Raw genomic sequence first — 25,701 nt, forward strand, 5'->3', positions numbered from 1 at the left:
TCGTCAGAGGAGCTACTAATACTTTAAAGAAAGAGAGGAGCACAATGAACCAGCTCGCTACCAGGAATTAGTACAAAGGCGAGCCAAATATATCAATTTCTTTGTAAAAATACACGTTTCGTTCATAAATGCAGATGTCCAATGACTTTTGGCAGGACACTGTATATCACTTTTCACCTGCACATCGTCAGGAATGTTACTGTGGGATGAAGCGTGGCTCCATCACTTTTAGCAAGAATCCAGACATGCATCAATGAAATGGAAGCATTTTGTTTCGTCGTCCCCAAAAAAAAGGAGTTTAAGCTGTGCCATCACCAGAGAAGGTAACAGTTGTTGGTTTTTTTTCTGGAACTGTCATGGCGCTCTTCCTGCGCATTTTCAAAAGCCTGAATCTGCTATGAATACCATCGTATTGCACAACTTAGAATTCATTTTGCAAAAATTGGACTGAGCCACTGGGACGCGGAGTAATACTGTTGCATAACAAGGCAAGGGGCTGCATACAGTGTGTGCAACCCAAGTTACAATCAATAATTTGGAGTGAGAACTTCTTGATCATCATTCCTACAGCTCTTACCTCGCCCGGAACGATAATCATTTGTTTTTGCCGTTGAAATAGCAACTTCGTAGCAAACGTTTTTCTTGCCGATACGAAGTCTGAAAACGATGTCCGTCACTGGGTTTCAAGTATTGCTAAAACGATGGGATAAGTGGATAAACGTTTTTGGTAATTATTGAAAAATAAATACTGTGTTCATGTGAGTTTCCAGATTTTTTTTTTACTTTACATATAGACTTACTTACTCATTCTCCACAATACCTTATATCCAGAATCTCTCATCGAAACTGTAGTAGTAAGGAAATTATGGGCAGATCAGATCCATGCGCGATGGATCTTATAGAAGATGTCAGATTTAGATACGCTACAGCCTTGCACTTTACATAAGCAAAAAATAGAAATCATTTGCGTGGATTCTCGGTTCACTCTAGAGTCTAGACCATGGGTCTAGCAAAGGCGATGACTCTTGCTGTTCTTATGCTGGGTTCGTCGCTGGTATAGTAGGAATTCCTGCCCCTCCCCTTACCTCTGTGCGCCTTCGTAGCCAGGTGGGAAGGCGCAGCAGCAGAGCAACACGCTTCTTGATTAGACCGGGGTTCGAGCCCGTCACCACCAAATACGGAGGATGCGGAAAGGTCAGGGAATGATCACCGCATATTCCCGGAGCAATATGGCCTTAGTTGCTAATGCTCCTAAAAACCAAATAACAAACAAACAAACCTTACCGCTGTGCCATCACTAAGTAAAGAAGCACAACAGCCTCACCCTATTCACGGACAGGTTTCTCCCGTATCTTAAGTGTAGAGTTTGACAGACAACGACTTATGCTGCTGTCACACTGCACACGGTTACTGGCGAATTGCTCATTTCGCAAAGTCTCAAGACGCCGCGCGAATTTGAGGTGGTAGTACTGTAAGTGAGCGACTGCTGTTTTAGTCAAGGCCTTTTTCTCTTTATAGCACAGTTCTATATTAGACCATCCGAATAATTAAATTCATATGCAGTGGTGTGTGTCTTATGTCTGTTAACTGCGCGTGTTCTGTGGTCGATTTGTCTGTTTTTGCTGGATGGAAAAACCCCAGTTTTTGGGGGGGGCGGGGTTAAACCTTGCTATCTACGCCTAAGACGGACTAACTCAGCCATGGAGTGAAAAAACACCCAGTTCCTCGAGTCATCGACGGGATTCGAACCCGGGCCTTTTTCACCAGGTGTGGGGAGGACGGTGACGATACCACTGTGCTACGAGCACAGATAAGACAGGATCAAAGCTATGCGGCATATGCAACAAGTAACGAACGTCCCGATCATTATCTCAACCACCGGTATGGTGCCAAAGACCCTACATAACAGTCTAGCAGCAATAGATCTACCAGAAAACACCTACAAGGAACTCCAGAAAGTCGCAATCCTGAACATCTGTAGGATAGTCAGAGAGTTCCTCGACCAACAGTAACACCAGACATAACAACCAACACTTGGTAGCAATACCTGTCACGGGATGGAACCCCATGACAGAAATAATAATAACAAACGTACAGCTCACCAGCGAGACGCCCTTCCCCGAGATCCAAATCAGCTAATCAACACCAGGAACTATATAGAAAATACACTGCCAAGGATCCCGGAATGACAGACGACACATGTCTACTGCGGAGTCATAATGATCCAGATTAACTTACTTTTGGGAAGAACATATCGGAAGATAGCCATCAACGCAACAGGAAATGACAGGTAGACCCCTTTCTCCTCTAAGTAATGCTGGACGGCTCACTGAGAAGCTTTGTGTATAAACGGGCCTAAATTATTAGGAAGCTAACCTTGAAGAATTGTAAATAATTGCTTATCCGTACAGTTAAGAATACCCATACTTCTGTGCACCCGAACACATTTCTCTCTTATGAAATCTTATTTAAAAAAAAAATAAATAAAATAAAATAAGATCTTCTCCCCATAAGAAGAATCGTGCAATAATCTGAAATGCCATCAAGCCAATTGAACACAAAAAACTCCAATTTCTGCTCTGTGACTGATAATTTATAGCTACACGTATAGAAAAACCTTCTGCAAGAACGCTAGTGTTACTGCGAGTGCTTTAATGCATGCTGGGAACTTCCTCTCCTGCCTAAAGCTCAGGAATACCATGTGAACTTTCTACATGGAAATCGCATCGAGGAACTTCTATCGCCCAATACTCTACAAGCTCAGATTCTACCGGGGAATAAATTAAATGAGACTATATATTTCCTGAACAGTTAGACCACTGGACAGTCTTTACAATTGTACAAAACAGAAATACATGTAACTATTGGTAAGTAACAACTAATGATGCTGTAAAAACGACTGTAAATAATTCTCAAATTCTGTTGCTAGAACTGTCAAACAGAGAGACTGGTAAATCTCACTGTAATGGAAATAGTGATCAATGTTAACAGTTTATTTCCTTGTTAATGCTAAACTTAATAGGATAACTGATATATAATGCTACTGATAACTGCAGGTCTCTTTAAAAATGTTTGTCTTGGCTGTGTGACTTCAATGGGTTTTTGGAGCTCCAGCCTTGTTTTTTTTTTTTTTTTTTCGGGCTCCCAGGCCTGGGCAGCCTGTGAGCGGGATAGCGGGCACCCACTGGTATTGCACTACCTCCAGTGGGTGCGGGATTTCGAGTACTTTGGCATGTAAGAGGGGGAAAAAAACCCAGGCCCGGCTACTCGTGCCTGGGGACAGGCACCAGACAGCAGCTGCACAGGTATTGGCTGCTCCTTTGCAGAGGTCCTACATTCAATACGGATCCACTAGGTGGAGATGGGCTATGCCTAGGGGCCACCCTTGATACCAGGACACACACACACACACACACACACACACACACACACACACACACACACACACACACACACACACACACACACACACACACACACACACACACACACACGTGTTTTGTACTGTGTTTCCTCAACTGTATTGTGAACAATATATATATATATATATGCTAGGGTAATTATATATGAGAATGAAAATGTACATAAAATTGTATATAAATTATTGTATATGTTTCTTGAGATTGTACATAACATTTGAGAGTGTAAATAAATGAAAAAATGAAATGAAAGACGACACATGTCGACGATACCAACTTGCCCCAGCCCATCACCACGGGATGCAGGGTGACCATCCAGACATCCAGATGGAGTATAGTCAGGAGAGAAGACCAGATCGCCAGGATAATACATCAGAAGTTAGCGAAGAAATACCAGTTGATCAAATAAAGTATATCGCATTATAAGTACGTACCTCAGGCTGTACTAGAGACCCCTACCCACAAGCGGTACTGACCGCACCGTAAGAATAGACAAGATGATCCAGCGCAACAAATCAGACATAACCCTCACTGACAGGAAGGAAAAGGCTACCTACCCGATCGACATAGCTGTGCCCAAAAGCTGTGTGAGAAAGCAATAAACTGAATAAATAAATAAATAAATGAAACCAGTAATCACCTACAGGTAAAAGATTAGGAAGTACACAGACTTCATACAGAAAGTCAAAAAGACGTGACATATGGAACGAACATCCATCGACAATGGTACCAAAGAGTCTACATAAGAATCTAGCAGCAATAGGCCTCCCAGTTAATAGGAACTCCAGAAAGTTGCGATCCTGAACACCTGTAGGATAGTCAGAGTTCCTCGACGAATAATAATAGCCGAACATAACAACCACTCTATGCATCTTGTACCGCTGGTAGAACGATGAGAAAAAGAAAAATAATAATTATATAATTATTATTAATAATAGTAGTCTGAATGAAGATAATTAATTAATGTACATTAATACGCTTTTTAAACAAATTCCGTAATGCTTTTCCTTAGTTTTTTATTTGTTTACAAAGAAGCTACCAGAAATGTGTAAAAAATGCCTGAGATTCATTTTCGCAGCCTATTTGTTGTCATACTACAAAACTTACAAATTTTAACACAGAAATAAACCAAGTAAAACCAATTTCGTACATTTCTTGTTTTACTGAGAATGTTCTGTACAAAATAAAACGATAAAGAGAATGCGTCCTAGCGGTCAACTACCATCCTCATTGTACACAAACGATGTCTTGTGCAATGCTGTACCAATAGTTGTGGAAGGTTTTCGGAATCGTACTAGAAAAACTGGTAATCTTTGGTCGCTTAGTTGTATAATAACACAAAGTGCAATACCAATTTTAAGTTTTTGTTACAAAATATAAAAAGAATAAAGTTTTCTGAACTCGGAATTCTTGAAGGAAACATACCTAGCAGCCCCCAACTAAAACCACTCTGAGGAAGACTGTTTCCTGAAATAAGTAGGTTGTTTTCTACAGTTAAGGCATAGCATATAGTATTCAATCAATTAAGCGGTGAGCAATCATTAGCCTCGCGCAGTACAAAAATATTTGTACTTGTAAATTGGTACAAATGCACTCCTTTCTGTGATAAAGCGTCTTCGTGATTCTTCACAGGCGATACCGCTGGTATCATCCTGTTACGAGATGCAAATTGTGCTTTCTGAAGAGGAAAGGTAATTGCATTATTGTTTCGTATATTGCAATCAATTCATTACACATTGAAGCAAAGCGCATGTTTTTAGTCAAATAAGAAATAATGAAATGTTTTCGTGCGCTGACCTTCTTGCAAGAGCAATTCGTTAAGGTTCGTATCCTAGAAAAATAAGAGCACTGTCACGTAGATAATTTCACAAATACTGTTGGTTCTTGTGGCAACCCCGGTTAAAAGAAAGCCAAACGACGCAAAAACGTGCGGCACCCATCATTAGAGATTACTGGGATGTTTCTTTAATCATTTAGTGCTGACAAATTACTTTAGCCATGGCCTAAACTTACTGTTCCTAACTAGCTCGAAACACAATTACAGCTTCCTTCTATTATTGCTATTAATGCTTCAGGGTCCTGAGCTACGTGTTCGGAAAGTTTACGTATACACTAATGGGAAAAAAGCTAATGACTCTGCTATGGCGTGTTTCAGCAGTCTGCTTCGCTTTGTGTTTTCTCTTTAGAATTTTAACACAAAGAAACACTTAACTTTTATTCATTAAGGAAATATCACCATCACCGAGAAATAAAACCTGGCTACGAAGTTTAATTTCAACAGCCACTTACGGGAGCGTGAAATGAGTCTCTTTGAAATCCAGCGATAGACGAAGTTGCTGTCACTGTAAAAGGCTGGATGATGGAATGTTACCGAATTTCATTGTTTTGGAAGAGAAAATATGTCAAAAGCGGATAGCCTTTCAGGATGAATTTTATGTCGCCTTTCAATGCTTTAAATACCTAATGCAACGCTGAGCGAAATGCTTAGTAAAGTGCACCTCTTGAGAGAACCGGATGCATCTATTGAGCTAGGAGACGTTCTCTTCACATTATTAATGAGATCAGAATAATTGTAAGAAATACAGTATTAACCAAAAGTCAGGACCGTTTGGTTCTTGCCTGGTCATCTTGAAGAATATGTATGTATGTATGCAATATGCGTTTATTATTAAAAATTTGTTTCATCCCTACACAGCCATTGGGGTAGAATGATGTAGAGCTAACCTGCATTACGTTTACACATAAGATATATTGTAAAAAGTAACGGGACACCTGCACGTTTCAAAGAATCCTTTCTTGATACAATAATTAATAATGTGTGCCGGCCTTTGGACTGAATTACACACTGCATCCTTGTTGGTTGAGTTCGAACTAATTCTTGATAACAAGATGATATTTTAGTCCGTTGCATAGCGGTCAATTCACTGATGGTGAGTAGGGTGACCATATTAAAAATTTTTATCTCGGGGTACTCATGCTTATGTTTGAGGTATTCATTCCTCGTTTTGGTGTACTCGTATTATATCTTTAAAAAAAAAAGAAAATTTTAATAACAAATATTTTATTTCTATATTTGTTGATTTTTACAAGTTCATGGAATGCTAAATTAGTCAAATTTTAATAAAATTGACCGAATTATAGCCTGTGCTTTAAATTCATTTAATTCGAAAAATTTTAATGCAAAAGTTATAAACACTAAAGGAAACTTTTATAAATATTAATACCAAATGTTTTACATAAATGTTTACAATACATATTAATAAACCAGATTTATTTTATCAAAAAGAAAATAGAAAATATTTACCTAGCATACTTTTCATTTGAGCGAATTTTCTTTAACAGTTTTTCATATTTAGTGCATATGCGTAAAATTCTTTGCATGACATATTGTGATTGGTTTTCACTAACAGTTCTTCTTCTTCTTCAACATTATTTAGGTATAATTTATTTCTAACCTTTTTCCATACGTTAAACATTAAGCTAAATACTCGCTCACTCATTGCATTTGAGTGAGGCAATGCACAAACAAAATTAATAATTTTTTTTATATTACGTACTTCGTATGCATTTAAAATTTTTATCCAAATATTTGTGGTATTTTTGAGGTATTTTGTCTCAATATTTTTATGGAATGATTTCAACAGAACATATTCTTCATAAAGCAAATCGATACTGATACTGTGAATTTTAAATAAATCTATAACTTTCAAGAAAGCATCAAAATTAGCCACTTCATGGAGTCTGAATACATTAAGATACTCATATTTGTTATTTTCAAAACTAAATCTTTTTTCAATATACTAAATTAAAGTTTTTAGAAAATCATCTGCCCTTTTCTTGAACAAATTTATCTCTTTTTTCTTCCTAAATAATCATCTAAACAGGACGTTTTATGATTTCTGCTTTTTTCAAATACATTTCAAAAAATTCAAAAAAGGGGTATCTTGGAAATGTAATTCCAAAAAAGGGGTATTATACCCCGAAATGGGGTACGTCTGGAAATCCTAAATCAGTATCTGAAACAGCTAATAACGCTTTATGCTGAAGGGATCAGTGGAATTTCGTGCATCCACTCGATAGATTGACTACTCATATAGCAGAACACTTAAAAATCTTTCTTATGCAAAAATCTCTTATCTCTCTCCATCTCACCCTATGTTCTCCTCCACCCTTAATCATTTACTTTTCCCTGTGTTTTTCCATTATTATAACCAAAGAAGAGAAGCAAGAGCTCTTTAATTTCCTTTCTACTGTCATTTCTATTTGTAGACATTATTTGTATATTTTCTGACCTTTTTTTAAATTAATTTCTTTTATCCAACGTGAGTTGATATTCTTTATCATCATTTCCATTTCTTCTAATTAGCTCATATTAAATTTATGTCAATTAGTTCATGAAAAAGTTTTTGTGTCCATTATTACTGAAGATGGACTTTATTTAAAGTCTGTTGTTTAAAGTTAATATCTTGTATTTAAGTATGTATTGGGAAACCTCGCACATGGTAAAAGAGTGCTATTTTCAATTAACTGTACTTAAGTTTCAAATTACGTATAGTAACCTCCCTCCCCTATCATAATCTTGCTTCTGCTAAACATTTTTTGTCTCTTACTTCAGAGAAGTGAAAATATATTATAACAACTACATTATTACAAAACTTAATGAAAATAAAATGTGTAATTAATATGGAGACGTAATCTTGTTTCGCATTCTATATTTCGCATTCTATTCAACTTAAGTTGTAAATGCAGAGAGAGAGAGAGGGAGAGAGAGAGAGAGAGTTATCAATATCTGCTTGGTTTAACCGCTTTCTGAAGACGAAGCGCTTTTTTCTTTTCTTGCAAATAAGCTGTTAAAGGATTTTTTATTCATCATATGACAGCCATTAATGGTTATAATGCATAAGAGCTAAACAGTAAGTAGATGCTTAAATGAAAAGCTTTCCAAAAATTGATTCGTGCAACAATTTTAGAAGGTGTATTTAATAACTGTCATTCAGTATTTCTGTACGCCATAAATGACCAGGTGCAATGTCACGAACAAGTTTGCTTTATTTAAAGACCGGTGGTTTTCGCGTGTGATAAATGCATGTGTATTGAGCTGCATGGGCCATTACTGTGGTCATCTGTGTCACTAGTACGAACATTTTTCTTCCTTCAAAGCAAAGTGTCTGATGAAGTCGCTAACGATCTGTTTGACCCGTCACGACTCTAATCCAATGTCCATTAGGAGAGGCGCTTTAACGGTTTATGTGTAGCCACTTGATTCTATAATGTCTGCTAGCTAATTATTTATTTATCTTAACATCACATACGTGACAGGAGAATTCTAATATTAATAGAAACGAAAGTCACTTTATAGGGAAAGTCTTAAAGGACAATTTGTGAAAAACGTACAGACTTTAAAAAGCTACGATTTATGCTTATAACAGTACCAGTATCAGATAATGTACTTTATACTGATCGAAAAAGTAAGATTCTTGTGAAAGTAAAACACTATTATACCACTTAGAAGATATAGTTGCAAGCTGCAACCAGTAATGCTGACGAGATGCAATAAAAAATTTTATCAAAAAAAAATTTTTTAAAATAAATTAGGAAATAAAGCAGGAACTACTCACCCAGGGAAGCACGGCAGCACGATCTCCTGCTTAAAGTATGACGCAATGCAGGAAACAAGCTAGTAAACCCCCAGTTCACTTAATCAATGGGGAGATTCAGACACTCTCTAAAGAAGAAAAACCTGAAAAAAAAAAAATGAAAATTTATGATTTTTATTTTAATATTTCGAAAATAATTTTTATTTTTGAAAAATTTTGAAATTTTTCAAAAATTTTTGAAAAATTATAATTTTGATTTTAATTTTTACTCATATGAAGGGGCGCTGCACATCGTCGGCATTGCAGTTTTCAACTCTTTAACGTAGTATAGTGTTTTAATTTCACGAAAAGCATTGTTTGATCCCACCACGTTTTACTTTCAACGTAAAAAGTAGACATAAGATTTGAGACACAGATCACATACATTAATCTTTCGAAGCTTAACTGTCAACTGTATAAGTAATAGATACAGATAATTTGAAACTATAAAATTGTGGATGGAGAAAACTATATTTCCAGAAATAACTGGATACTACATCTTTAAAAAAATATTTTATTAATAAAAATTTAATCACGTGTCGGTCTGGCCTTTTAATTACGCACTGTATCCTAAATTTGTTCAATAGACTCCGCACAAATTTTTTGATAATAGGAAGGCGATATTTTGTTCCATTCCTCCTTCAACACAGAGTTAATTCGGCTACTGGTTGCGTTGCAACCTAATGAAAGCGCAGGCAGCAGCTGCGCTTTCATTAGGTGGCGTGGCCCGAAGCAGATGTTTCGGCTCATCCCGATGTTCAATTGGGTTAAGATTGGCGCTCTCCCCATACAGTTGTCAAAGTGTAGGATGAGCGGAATTGTCCAGGATATCAACGTGCTGTACGGTAATATTTGTTCCAAAAATGACAGCTGTATTTCTTTGGGCAACCAATGGTTGCCCAAATCAACAGAAATAGTTTCAGACGGCAACAGAACCTCACTAAACCTCACAGTTGGGACTGCGCGCTCTGGAAAATAACGCTCTTTGGTATCGGAGAGTGCCAAAAACGGACATAAGTTCGGGGGAGGGGAGAAACCCATGTACCGTGATTTGTCACTCCATAACACAGCTTTCACACTGCAGAAACCAATTACGATGAACCGTGCAACAGGCAAGTTAACACAGCGCACTGTTTGCCGTGGTGTTTGATTTATTACTGCAGCTCATCCCAAAATCCGATGCTATGTATCTTCAGCTTGCTACGTACCATGCTTGTAGTAATAACACTTCATGTGGCTTCGGAACTCCTGGTTGATAGTTTCGATGAGGATTGACGCCATCGGCGCACCAGTCTGAACATACTCCAGTCTTTTTCGTGAATTACGAAGGTCTACTGAACACTTCCTGTCTCTGTAGCAACATGACATTTCTACTTGGTGATTTGGCCAGCTATCATTAATTTACCTGGCCAGCTATCATTAATTTACCTGGCCAGCTATCATTAATCTAAGGCAGGGGTGGCCAACTTAATTTGTGATGCAATCTACTTTTATTCTTCAAAATGTGCCGCGATCTACCATCTCAAGAATTTCAATGCCATGGTTAAAAACGTTAATCAACACATATTGAAAAATGTTGTTTATAAATTTAAAAAATAAATACAATTCAGAATTCTTATTTTAAATTCATACGTATTTAAATTTTTAATTTATGTGAAGTTTGTGTCTTAATGTCATCTGCCAAGCTTTCAAAATCGGGGATATACTGTGATAAGGCCAACCGTAAAGAATCTTCTGTATGCAAGTCCGTAAGAGAACAGCGATTCTTCGTCTTTGTTTGTTTCAAATACAAAAAGGCCGATTCACATAGATATGTGGAACCAAAACAGGAATTTAAAAGTTCACTGCATTTTTTTTTTTTTTTTTTTACATTTGGGTACTTTTCTCGGCAAACATATTTCCAAAAGTCTTTTTTTGATGACCTAGCTTTTAGAAGATATCGTTTCGCAACGTAATAATTTCATTTTCAAGTAATATTTTCTCGATTTGAAAAATCTCAACGATTTTTCTGCAATTTTTTGTTTCGTATCTAAGTCGACATTAAATGGATAAGAAATATATTGAACAATGTCTTCAATTGTTTCAAAATCACTGAATATGGTTTCAAAATAATCCACAACTTTATCAATTTCAGAAACATATTTCTCACTATTAAATTCAAAAACAGGATATTTTTGCAAATGATCTTGCATATTTGCAAAATTATCGAATTTTTTTTCTTTGAGATCCTTAGCCCTTGCCAAAAACTGATATTTATATGCAGAAATACTACTAATCATATCACCCACATTTTTATTTTTTCCTTGTAAATCCAAATTCGGATCACTTAATTTACTGGTAAAATCTGCCAAAAAAGCCAGATCACACAACCACTCAGTATCTTGTAGCTGTTGATAATCAACAAATTTTTTAATTTCATTCAGCAAATTTCGAAATCTCTGTAGAAACTTACTCCGACTCAGCCACCTCACATCTGTGTGTAACATCAGATCTGGTTCATTTTCATCGAGTTTGCATTTTGAAAAGTCTCCTTTGAAGAGATTGTCCTCTGTTGTTTGTTATTTGGTTTTTAGGAGCATTAGCAACTAAGGCCATATTGCTCCGGGATATGCAGTGGTCACTCCCTGACCTTTCCGCATCCTCCGTATTTGGTGGTGACGGGCTCGAACCCCGGCGATTGTCCTCTGATGGAATTCACGATTTTAAAAGCTTTTGCCACAATGCGATGAATCTGTGAAGATGCCCTGTCATTGCTTTAACTCCATCTGTTGTTATTGATACGAGCTTAAATAGTGGTAATTTAATTTTTTAAATGAAATTTTTGAATGCGTTAAATATATCAAGACCTCTAGTTCTTTCTTTTAAAGAAACCATACCCAGCAGTTCTCTAGTGGCAGAATCATCGAAAACCATACGAATAACAACGAGCAATTGAGCTGTATCACTGACGTCTGTAGATTCATCTAGTTGTAAAGAAAAGGACACACAATTAGCAATATGAGCATGCAATTGTTCGCTCACATTTTTACTCATTTTTTCGATGAGTCGCATCACAGTATTTCGAGATAATTGCAGATCTTGAAGAGCACTTTTAATTTCATTTTTGTTCTTAAAATTTTCGAAAAGAGAATCTGTTATTTCTAAAAATGCGTCTTTGATGAACTGACCATCAGAAAATGGTCTGCATTTTTTTACAACAAGATTGACTTCAACTGGTAAATGATACAGTTACTGCTTTAGATTGCAAATTAGGTATCACGAAAAAAATTGTTGTGCGAATAATCTGGATTTAAATTCTTTTAATTTATTTTTTTTAAGGTTACTTTTAGGCGGAAAATCCGATTGGCATTTACCATGGAGTGCGTTGAAGTGCCTTTCTAAATTTCCTTTTCTGGGTATAGCCACGGAAGCATTGCAAATCAAACAACAACATTTTTCTTTTATCATTACAAAAAAGTATTCTAGTTCCCACTCTTGATGAAAATGATACGTTTACTCTTTTTTGTAGTATTTATTTTAAATCAAAGGGTTTTATTGGCGCATTAGCAACTAAGGCTATAATGGGCCAAAACCAGGTGATATATAAAAATTTAAACTTTCACTGACCTAATTATTTAGGTCAGAATCAAAGGGTATTAAATTAACATATAAGTGCTGTCAGTTATTAATATTAATTAAGGAAGCTAAATAAGAATTCGACACACATTATTCTCTCCATAACGTAACTGCGTGAATTTTCACAAGCCTACCGGCTGCGCAGCAACAAGAATAGTCACGTGGTTCAACGGATTTGTAATACGAGTATGCAGTGGGGCTCATAATAATAATAACATTTAGATTTTGACTAATCTATTTTTTATATATATTTAAAATTCGTCGTGATCGACCGAAATTAATGCCGCGATCGACTTGTTGGCCACCCCTGATCTAAGGCGTTGCAGTTTTGCTGCAATGGAACGAATAGGTTTATTGCTAACATGGCATCGCTGCGAACTAGGGGAAACGCTTACGATGACTGTTCTTCTACAGCAAGGGACGGGGATAGTTCGAATCCGTGAGAATGAAAGGAATCCTCTTTTTTTTTTTTTTTTTTATATGTGTAAACATTTTTGGCGACACCTTCTAAATTTCAGACAATAGTAAAATCAATTTGTCACGATTTTGCGACGCGGAAATGACGCCATTTCACGTAATTTCCGTTTCATAAAGAAAAACTGAGTCGGGAGAGGAGATCACGCAAAGGATCACGGGAAGTGATCTTGGATGAGCTCAGAGCTGGCATAAACCAGCTCTGAGCACATCCAAGATCATTAAATCACACGCGCTTCAATTGGTAAGGCTGAAGCACATGTAATGTAGGCGTTACAATAACCGTCTGTATTACTGATTCGGTCGTATATTTCCATCAAGAGGCGAATCATAAACGTTTTTCAGCAACCAGCTGGGTCGGTCAAGAATACTTGAATCGGTTTGCGATTGGTAGATAACAGACTCCAAATTACATGCATGAGTAGAATCTTTTGCTTGTCATTGGCCATTCTCATTAAGTTGCAGAAGTCCATAATGCGTTTAGGGCTAAAGCCTCAGGTTGCGAGAAAGTCTAGACTATGTATAAGTTAAGTGCAAATGCATCATTAATACACAGCCAATTCTAAATTAACAAAATATTTGCAAAGGCCGCATCGTTTTAAGTTATATCTCATATTGTGAATACCTTCACAACGGGTTGCCATGATATTGCACTACTTCGAATAAGTAACACTTCGCCCAAAGGAGAAGACTAATGGGTGGTGGTATCCACTGAGAATAAGTAACATTAGTCTTCTCCTTTGGGTGAAGTAGTGCAATATCATGGCAACTCGTTGTGAAGGTATTAACTTATAAATAGTTTCAGAAGTCCGCGTTGGTCATCAAATTTTCGCGTTTCTTTGCAATTGCGCTGAGTGGGTTGAGCGTGGCGAGCTTTAGATCCTCATTCATCTCGCTGTTTAGATGATTGTATAAGTTTCGAAAGAGTTCTTCTTTTCGCAGTCGCGTTAAAAAGCCATGTAGGTCATTACCATATGCTTCATCAGGATCACCGTCATTGTTGCCTGCCTGGCAACCCAAAGGTCGCGGGTTCGATTCCCGCCTGGGGCTGGATATCACGATGGTGCCGAACCAACCGGTTGGTTGGATATCCCGGCCACGATACACGAAGGAAGCAAGAAAAAACTGGTTCCTTCGTGTATTGATCACATCATACGAAATAAAATAAACCGTCATCGTTGTCTTGATACGTCGTCTTACATATTTCAATCGTTTTGCGAATGTCCAGGTCCAATTCATACAATTTACGTTCTAGTATGAGCTATTTTGTCGTCGTAGATCTTGATATATTTCATCTCTGACAGTATCTCTGTTTTCTCTTTTTTTTTTTTTTTTTTTTGTAGTTGTTGGCGCATCGGCTTCTGTGGCCATAACGCACCGCCCAAGGTTTTTGCAGTACTTTGATCCAAGCCCGAGGCGGGATTCGAACCCGCGACCTTTGGGTTGCCAGGGAGGCACTTTACCCACCCGGCTAGCCCGGTGGGCGTTTTCTCATTGTGAAATGGAATTTGCAGCATTACCATCTGGCGCTTGTACTCGTTGAGATCCTGAGCCAAGTCATAGTTTCGATAGCGTATTATGCGTGGATACTGTCGTTTCTTGCAGATCTCATTAGCGCTGCATGTGTAATTTGAGACAAAGCATGACAGAATAACATGATTTGTATTGTTGCAATAGTATAATTGCAACAATACAAATACTTGTATTGTTGCAATTATACTATTCAACAAATGGCTACAATCAAATGGGTAATTAGGCTATTGGCCTAACCTCTTCCAAACGTTGATTCGGTAGAGTAAGCAGCCGGGGTGAGCATAAATTACATCGTTCATGGTTTCGGTTCTAGCTGTTCGAAATTTAGTAGGTGTCGTCAAAGATGTTTACAAAAAACATCTTTCGTGCGTACAGGGTATACACACGCGGATTTTTTTTTCTAAATGGCCAATCAGCCAGTCATTAGTGAGGTAGCCAGGATTTTTCATCCGGCAAGAGTTGAAAATCCCTCGAATAGATGAAATTTACATATATATTGTACACTGGTGCATGACAACCTTAGCTGTTCGTCGCTTAATCTAAAACAAACATACAAACTGAAAATTCTGTAATTATAATATGCAGCTAATAATTAATACATTTATCTATAATGATTTTGGAAAAAAAAGTAATGGAACATGCTGCTTAAGAAAACAAAAAGGGAAAACAACACGAACAGAACATAAATCAAATGCGGTCCTGTTGTAACCGAAATCGAAGGCTTTCAATGGCAACTTTCACTTGATATAAGATAAACGTGACATTGCGAAGTGAGCCATGTTAATTAACATCAAAGTAATGAGTTGCTGGGCGATGCAAATATTTCCTGAATTAATTAGAAGATTATTAGCTAATGCTTCTGCGTGACTTAGAAGCGGTTCAGCTATTGTTTTTTTTTTGTTTTGTTTTTTTTTTCTTTTCTTTTTTTTTTTTTTTTTTAACTTTTTCTTAATATAGTTCCAGCAAAATCGTTTTATTGCAGCTGAAATGATGGTTATCTGAGTGCGTATCAACACGTAAAATGACGAAAACGAAAATATCCAATCTTGACTAATTTTATGCCGCTGAACACGAAACACATTATTAAAATTTGTCGATTGGCTCTTGTTTTCGAATTACAGTTGGGTTCTCATATTAGCGAGTTAATCTACATTATCAACTACGGCTCTCGGCATCTATGTACGCGTCACGTATTAGATGACGAGGCACTTGGCCCTCATGTAGACATCACCTATTAGATGACGAGGCACTTGGCCCCTATGTAGGCATCACATATTAGATGACGAGACATTTGGACCCTATGTAGACGTCGCCTATTAGATGACGAGGCACTTTGCCCCTATGTAGGCGTCACCTATTAGATGCCGAGGCACTTCGGCCCTATGTAGGGGTCGCCTATTAGCAGGGCACTGGGTCCATATGTAGGCGTCATATGGACCCAGTGCCTCGTGGAGGCGTCACTTCTCAGATGACGAAGCATTGGCCCCTGTGGAGGCGTCAGCATTAGATGACGATTTAACTTTAATTTTCCAACTTCCAACAGTTGGAAGTTGGAAAATGAAATAGAGGAGGGATGCCAAGAATATTTTCAGTAAACTTTTAGAGAGTCAAATTATTGATTCTGCTGAATGAAAGAACGTTAGAACAATTCTAAGGTTTAAAAAAATTCTTGGAAATATATCGTTACTTGTAATCTTTCTTGTATCTTACACGCATCTTACACAATTTCTTGTGTCAAATTTCTACCAATTCCTTGACATATAGCTCTCTAAATCGCCACAATCTTCTTATCACACTGCTTCATGTCTACTTCCCCACCCACGTTTTATAATACACGTTCCTATTCCGTTTGCTTTCCTCCCCAAGTGTTCCGCTGTAGAGCAATGTTCTATATTATTAAAGCCGCCGCCTGTATTATCTCATTTTTCATGTAATATTGACTGTTACTTCATATGTGTATTGTGTAGTAGGACTTTCATTATGTAAAGGGCTATTAGATGATGTTGTCTCCCATCCCAAAAAACTGGGGAAGGAGACAACATCGACGGGCATTTGCAGCTGCTACAACAACAACAGGGCATATATATATATATATATCTCACACAAGGCTTTGTGTTGAAGTTGAGTAACGAAACGCAAAAAGACTGTATCATCATCTTTAGAAAGGTAAAACAGATATACAAACTATTGCTGTTCACTCAGGAAACAAATTGTAAAAAAAAAAGTTTAAACGTTTGCTTTTAATAAAGAGTTAATTACGCATACTAACAGAAGCGAATTAAGGTTGAGGCCCCGGGCGCAGAAGAAAATATTGGGGCCCTTAAAAAAAGAGAGAGACAGGGAAAATAAAAATACATGTTAACCATTTTTTTAAATAAATAAAAAATATTATATACTATTAATGTTTTATTTCCAATAAAAATTGAATATAATATATGTATTATATTATATTCGCGTCTTTTTTTAATTTGTATTTTTTTTCAGCCTGGGAGATGTCGTTTCATTTTTCTAGCTACTATTGGTAGCCTATCAATGAAAAGAAAAATATAAAATTTAATAGTCTGATGATTTTTCGAAGAGATAGTCTGAAGAGATTTTTCGTTATAGTGCAATAAATTAATGATGAATTAAAATTCAAAAATTATTCATAAACTACGAAAATCCAGGCGTTGATGTAACAACAGGAATTAATTTTATCTTAATATAATTTCAACAATGTACGATATACGCGTATTTGCGTATATCATAAGTCTGCACTGCAGGAGAACCTTTGTAAGTACAAAGGAGCAAATACGATTCTATTCCTCTGATGAGCGGTAGCGCAGCCTATGCAGCATAGTAATGAAATAATGAAAATAAGCGAATATAAACATACTACTATCAGGTTTTACCGCCGATTGTAAACTTGTACGTAATTAAAATTGCACATGAAACCAAACTTGGTGTTATTAGAAAAAAGTGTAAAGTTGGGGTTTTGAGGGGCCCTTCAGAAGTCGGGGCCCAGGGCGCGCGCAGGGTGCGCTCGCCGTTAAATCCGCCTCTGCCGATAAATCGAGGGCTTCTTGCATTTATATGATTATTCGGCATGAGGCATGGAATATTTTAAAGCGTTAATGATTTGTTACATTACAAAGTTCACTTAACTACAGTCAACTTTAATGAAGATGATTTTCACTAAATTAAACAATTCACTTAGCTTGCAGTCAAAAAGCAAAGGAGGATACTTCAGTTTACATGCTCTATTTCTACCTATTGCAAACAACAGCAATCTGAGGATCTTCACAACGTTCTTATCGCTGCTTCATCATCTCTAATAAAGATAAGAGGAAGCAACTGTGTTACGGATAATGAACACAGATCGATGAATTCAATTTTCTGATTGCAGACAGGTTACAGGTTTGAAGAAAACCAGACCGTTATGAAGGAAAGCATAAGTGAGAGGAAGGTGAGGATGTAGTTAAGATAAGTGTTTTAGGTCTCCGATAGCGATGGTATTGAAAAATGTGCAAGATAAATTAGTACAGACACAAGACAGCTTTATACACTCCGTCTATGTCAAGTCGAGAACTGAATGGCTTTTAATCATTTCATTCGGTTATTTGAGTTTACACTAAACAGAAGAGAAAGAGAAGATTTCCCAGAGATGTCCTAACGACGAGGTTATAACCGTGCAGATACACAAAAGCAAGCTATCTTTTCCATTAGGAAATTAAATCAGTTCTCTAAATATAGCACTAATAAAAGGTTTATTAAGAGCTGCCTACTTATAAAGATCTTGTCTTAATCAATTTATGCTCTGCAAACAGTGCATGTCCATTTCGCTGTTACTACACAAATCTTAATCTAATTCCGCAAGATGAATTTACTTGTACTGCGAGATCACTTTCTTTTAGTGCAGGCCTAAGCTGTTGTTGTTGTTGTAGGGTTTTTTGGAGCATTAGCGACTAAGGCCATATAGTTCCGTATATACTGTCTGTAAACTGCGTGTGTTCTGTGCTCGATTTTATGTTTGCTGGAAGAAAAACTATCCTATCCTCCCCCTGAGATCTATTAACTCAGCCACGCTATGAAAAAGGCCCATAAAAATTCCTTACGTCATCGATGGGACTCGAACTCAGGTCTTTTCCACTCGATGTGGGGAGGACGGCGATTCTAGCCACGAGGCGCGAGCCTACGCAGATCTAGGCAAAATCTCCAAAACTTGGACGCAAGGATTAATTATTAAAAATTTAATAAATAAATAAATTTATTTATTAAAATGTTTAACCTTATTTTAATAAATAAATTTCTAAATTCTAGAGAGGGCACGTTTATTTAATTTAGTATAAAATGCCAGGACCTATGAGAAAATTTTGACATACATGAAAAATATCAAACACATTCTGATAGATTAAACCAAGAATATCAAATTGGCGTCCAGCAGTAGCACAACACGTAGTGCGGCCAGATATTAAGTCTAATTTTGCAGAAAAGACTGTTTATGTGATATTGAGTATAATAGGCATGTCATACTGGCAGGCCGCGTTCAGCCCGCAAGCGTTGTCTTCTTTTTATAGGTTAACAGCGTTAAACCAATATGAAAATAATGATAATACTTAATTAAAGTAGATACACTTATATAAAATTTAAACAAAATTCATAAATTATACAAACCCTCATAAATGTTGGTAGCGATGAGCCCGCTGAGTTGAGTTAACGGCATCGTTTTTTTTTTTTTTTTTTTCTCTCTCTCAGAAACAACTCGGATGTTTTTCGTTTTTCAGCAAACCGACCAGAGAATGCACGAAATTTACAGATATTGCTATGGGCGTATTCGGCTACTTGCTCGAGTAACATACAATCTGAAATGTTCATTTGAAATTTAAATATTTCCACTAATTATCTTTTTCAGAAAGAAAAAGAAAGGGCCATAAAGTTTACGATATGAAATTTCACAAAAAAATATCAAGCATGAACGGAAATTCTTTTTGTGAAGTCCGGTTCACGCTTCATAACTTGGAGAATTTCACTACTACGTACGTGAATACAGGCCTTGCTGTATTATCTGTAACTTTCTGCTGATTTTTTTTTTTTTTTTTTTTTTTTTTTTAATATTTCAGATTACACTTACGGTAGAAAACAAACTTATCCACCCATTCTGCTGAAGTTAGTATTAGTAATGGCCGCATGGTGCAAGAAAGCCTATGGCTTATGATGCACCGGCCAAAAAAAAAAAACAAATAAAACAACGATAAAAAAAATAAATAATAATAATTAGTAAAAGAAAAGGAAATTAAACCTATCATCCTATGCGCTTCCCTGGCCCGAAGGTACTATCCAGATGACCTTTGAATTTCCCCAAACCCTCAGCCTCTATCACCCATGTAGGCAACTTATTCCAGTAATTTATAACTCGCTGGCTAAAATAAAACTTCCTGCATTCCAATCTAAACATTTCCCCCCGTAACTTGACTTTATGTCCCCTAGCTCTAGCATAATTTATAACCTTGAAAATTTCGTCCTCATTCATTTTACTGATGCCTCTCAGAACCTTAAACACCTCAATCAAATCTCCTCTAAGGTGTCTAGTTTCCAAACTCTGCAACCCACATATTCGAAGTCTTTCTTCATAAGGACACCCTTTTGCCGATCTCACCAGGCGAGTTACTCGTCTTTGCACCCTTTCAAGAAGCTCGATGTCTTTCTTTAGGTGCGGTCTCCATATTTGAACACAGAAGAAAAGTTACAGTAGAAAAGTGTGTTTTAATGTCTTCATCTGAAACAGAAATTTCTCACTAACTGATAACTGAAATTTGTAAGCTTTCAAAAGTAAATACTTTGGAGAACATACCATAGCTGTTATTTCAGACATATTCAACTCAAGACTGTATCATCTGTACAAGTAAGTTGACATTTGTGGGCTTTGCTGAGTTTTCTTACACATTGGTGTTTGAGTGATCTGACCCTTTCCCTATGCAGATGTGCCTTCGATTTCAAACTGCTTACACCAATGGTAAATTGAGCGACGTTGTGGTGGGTGGTCCTTTTTGTAGTCGCTATGGACCAAATTCATGTTGATGTGTCTTTGAAAACTGGATAACGAAAAACGCACTTTCCTGTGGAGTAGCCATTTAACATGGTCCTCCTGAAGGACGACTTGAAAATTACATTTCTGCCCGGGGGGTTTAAAAAAAAATCAGGATTTATCTATCATTTGGAATTTGAAATAAATTGCGTGTATTATTTGATTGATTTGCCTATTTTATTAATGAAACGTCAGTTTCCAGGAGAGAGTAAAAAAAACAAATTAATTAAAAAGAAATAGGCAACCCTCGTTCGAGACCAACTAATTCGATGAAAAAAGCCGATAAAAGTTCTTTCCGTTGAGTCGGGATTCGAACCCCCCCCCCCTTTTTTTTAACACATCACGGAATGAGAGTGGCTGTACGAGTCGCGAGAAAACGATGTCTGGATAATTTTACTTTATCTTTGTGTGTATCCTTAACCAGCAACAGCAGTCGTGCAAGCAATTCTCAATTAGTTTAATTTTTACCAATTCAGGCCCCAATGAAAAGGTAAGTAGAATCTCTATATTAGTATCCGTACTTCTATTCTGCATCAGCCAAAAAAAAAAAAAAAAAAAAAGAAAGAGAGATCACAATCAATTACAATTTACCCATTCTTAAAAAGTATCTATCCAATTCTGCCTTGTATTTTGTTAGACTACTTCAACTACCTTGATAGGTGGTAACTTATTCTAATGAGAGGTGAACTTCATGAGCTTTAATTTCTTGTTACTTTCCAAAATTTTATATTCGTGTCCCACCTGTTTTAATTTCATCTGCCAGCAAGGATATACTTCCCACTTTCACTGTTTATTCCTCTAAGGACTTTCAACATCTCAGAGAAACTAGTCTCCAGTCCACCTCTTCTAAGATGTTCCTCACAGAACAAGAACAATCCCTAGCACTCTTACGAATCCAGCTGCCCTTCTTTTCACCTTAAGTAAGAAGTTCTGTCTTCTTTTAAGTGAGGCCTTTAGACTTAAACAGAATATTCCAAATCTGGTCTTTCTGTCGTTTTATAAAGAGGAATAATAACATCCTTTTCTTGCTTGCAAAGGTCCTATTGATCAGTGTTTCCCAACCTGTGGTCCTTATAAAAATATTTTCAGTAGAAAATTATTATGTAATAGTTTGTACTTAATGTATGTAGTATATGTTAGGTCGTTATAGGCATACTTGTATCTCCAGTTAACAGAGAGGTATACAGTTGTGAAGCATGAAGATTTAACACCAGTTAAACATTAAAGCAAGGAGTTCCACAATGAAGTTACCTCGTGGGTCACTATTCGCTACAGCTCTTGATCCTTCCTTCTCCTATGGGATTAACTGAAAACATTCTTTCCATCAAATAATAGTTGCTCTACAAGCCACACAGCAGATAAAATGACCTTGCCAACATCCTTAATTTTATTGGTCTTGAATTAAACCCTTTAAAAACAGTCAGATCTTTCTCCAGAAAGCACAAGAAATATAATATCACTGTACTCCTAAATGGCCAGCCCATCCAGAAAGTCAAACAACACAAAGGCTGGGAGTAACCTGAGACGACGACAAGCTGTCCTTTAAGGAGCACTTCACCACCAGTAGTAAGAAAACTTTAGTCGCCATGTGGCGCCTAGACAAGAACTGACGGCAGTACATGATGCTATTGTGAACGAATCTGCTCTTAGGCGTGTTGCCCTGGTCGCCTTATACGCTTCGGTCATTTGGTCATCTCTTTCGGAAATACACTTGGAAATCTTGTTAACATAGAATACTGGTTAATTAAGTGATTAAATAAGTTAGCCCAATCTATGGAGTAGATAACCGTGGAAGTTTATTGTCATGAAGACAAATACACATATCCTGGTCAAGTTACCGGCATCTAGATATGATGTGCCAGTACTTTCCTCCGGAATCAGACACCTGCCAGCGATCTGCAAATAGAATCACCACCCCTCCAATCCAACCTTTCTGAAAAGTCCAAATACAATTGAAATCCTAAACCAATTTCAAATTGACTGCGACAAGTTATGCCCTAATGATGCCTACAGAACTGCTGTCTTTCAAAAAAACAACTCAGTTACAACAATAATAATTCCAATCCACATATATTAGCAGCATCCAATCCATAATAGTGAAAGCACATTGAGTCAACCACAGAAAATAAGATAAGCTTTCCACTTTCTGCAGTAATGACTTACAGTCATCATCCGCTAATGAAATAAATTAACTGTAGTACCTAGAAATACGTTGATTACAACAAACACGCAACATCACGTTCTTGTGAATGCAGTATCATACTGTGATAAAAATTCTGTAAGCGCTTTGTTTTATTTTTTATTATATTATAATTCACCAGTCCCCCTCTAGTATTCCGTGTTGTCAAAGGAGTGAATCTTGTCTTTGTGCTGCAGCTTCACGGGCACATGAAGCTTACAATATTCATATTCAAAAATAAAGATATAGATATAACTGTAAATAAGAAATAGTTATTGATATTTATCTGCATGTATATTTTAATATTTATATATTCCCCACCTTTTTTTTTTTTTTTTTTTTTTTTTTGTCGTTGTCTGTGACCTCTACCTCAAATGTAAAAGAAGCGGTCAGTGTCTGAAAAAAAGATTGGAAATATTGTTAAAGACCACTGATTGTATATCCTAAGTTTTCCTACCCTCCTGCACACTCTACAAGGAAAGTATTGTTCAGTAACGTTATGTAATGATTAACTGATATGTTTCTATTGTTGTGCATAAGCAAACCAAATTAAAAATAAATTTCAACAAGGCTAAACAAAGCGTTCAACAGAGATTCGTGAATTTCTAGAGAAATTTCACAAAAATCAAGTGCACTAGCGAACAGGTTAATGCCATTGCATCGCATCATGTTTGTACGTAGTGAACTACCAAAGTAGTTCAGTACTTTGCTAGTGAACTGCCATCGTTTTAATCATATCTCATATTGTGAAAAACAAACCTTCCCATCACAACGAGTTGCCATGATATTGCACTACCTCGAATAAGTAACGCCTCACCAATGGAGAAGACTAATGTTACTTATTCTCGGTGGATACCACCAACCAGACGGCACCGTTTCAAGTCTCGTTTATATATGTGTGGGATAATAGCTGTATCATCCATTAGCCCCTATTAGACCTAGAAAAGCAAAAAAGTAGAGTAACGTAATAGTAGAAGAAGAAGAAACGGCATCGAATAATGAAAGAGCCAGTAACTCCTCAAACTCACACCACTCATAAACTCCTCGATTAGGCAACGCTTTCCCATTAGGGAAGACTGTTGTTACCTATTCTCGGTAATTCCGGGCAGCATTAAGCTCACCCTAGATGGCCCCGCTTCGGTGGGCGGGTAGGTGCCCTAGTTTTGCAATAGTAACAACCCACTTATGAAATATAACTCCACAATCTCAGAGCTGCCTGATAGTATGCAATATTATAGGCTAAGGCAATTTTTTTGGGCTAAAGTCTCAAACTACGTGGAAGTTTCACTAGCGAACAGGTTAGTGCCATTACATCATGTTTGTACGTAGTGAACTACCAAAGTAGAGAAATTGGCATTGTTTTAATTATATCCCCATACCGTTGACATATGTTGATCGAGGAACTTTCTGACTATCCTACAGGTGTTCAGGATTGCGACTTTATGGAGTTCCTTGCAAATGCTATCTGGAGACCTATTGATTCCAAACTCTTGTGTAGGATCTTTGGCACACTGCTGGTGATTGACACAATGATCGGGATGGTCATTACTTGTTGCTTATGCCACATCTCTTTTATCTCTTGTCTTAGGTCTACGTACTTCCTGATCTTTTCCTCGTTGGTTTTCTGGAAGAAGCCAGTGTTGGGCACCGCTATGGTCGATCAGATAGCCTTTTCCTTCTTGTTGACAAGGGTTATAACGGGTATGTTGTGCAGGATTGTCTTGTCTGTTATTGTGTTTCGGTCCCAGTACAGCTTATGGGTATTTGTCTGTAATACGGCACACATTCTTTGATTAATTGATTGGTATTTCTTCGTTGCCTTCTCATGCATTAACCTGATTACCTGGTTGTGTCTACCAGTGTACTCCATCTGGATGATCACCCTGCATCTTGCGGTGATGTGCTGAATCGTTTCTGAAGCCAGGTGGCATCGTTAACATGTGTCATCTGTCACTCCGGGCTCATTGGCAATACATTTTCTATTTTCTATAGTTCCTGGATGTTCATTCATGCATGCTATCCAAGTATTCATGCATGTTTCGATAGCATGCATGAATTCTTCAGTCTTGGGGAAGAGCGTCCCACTCGTGAGCCACGGACTGGAAGCCATTTTATCTATGTGGCCTTGAGGGAGATAGCTGTAGTGTCTGCCATGGAGTGTCTTCTTTACCCAGTTTTCTAGCTTCGCTTGTTCCGTCTGGGCGGGAGGGGTCTCCTCGTTTAGGTTGAGTGGGGTATGCAGATTGTCTATCTTCCTTATGGCTTGGTAGAGTAGCGCTGTTTTTCTGGAAGTAATCCCTTAGGAAGTAATCCTTCAGGTTCGCTTCTTGATGGTGTATACAGGTTTTTTTCTTCTTTATTTGAAGGTATGTTCATACTACCTGTTGTTGAGCATGGTGGATATCGGGTTGAGTGCTAGAAATAACCACTGTGGGTTCAAGGCATCCGTGAAAGATTCCTTTCCTGATGGGGCTCGGTATGGTTGTGATTGTCGAAATTGATGGCGGTATTCCGTTTCGTCGTGGTTGTTTCTAGGAAGTTTGCTACTGTTGGATTGATAGTTAATTGATAGTGGCATCAATAGTTAATTGCTCCTTGCATCCTTTGCTCATCCGCTTGTCTCCCTTGCTGTTGCACCATAATTTTCTGGCTTTCCCAGTTGTCTGATATCTTCTTTGGTCGTCTTCTTCATTCGCAAAAACATTAAACTGTTTATTATATAGGATACGCATGCACGTTTGTTGTAAGTCGGGTGTTCGTAACTCGCAAAATGAATCAACA

The sequence above is a fragment of the Mastigoproctus giganteus genome, chromosome 7 (genome assembly GCF_048544385.1).
Source record: "Mastigoproctus giganteus isolate SK-2022 chromosome 7, ASM4854438v1, whole genome shotgun sequence".
Classification (NCBI taxonomy): Eukaryota; Metazoa; Arthropoda; class Arachnida; order Uropygi; family Thelyphonidae; genus Mastigoproctus; species Mastigoproctus giganteus.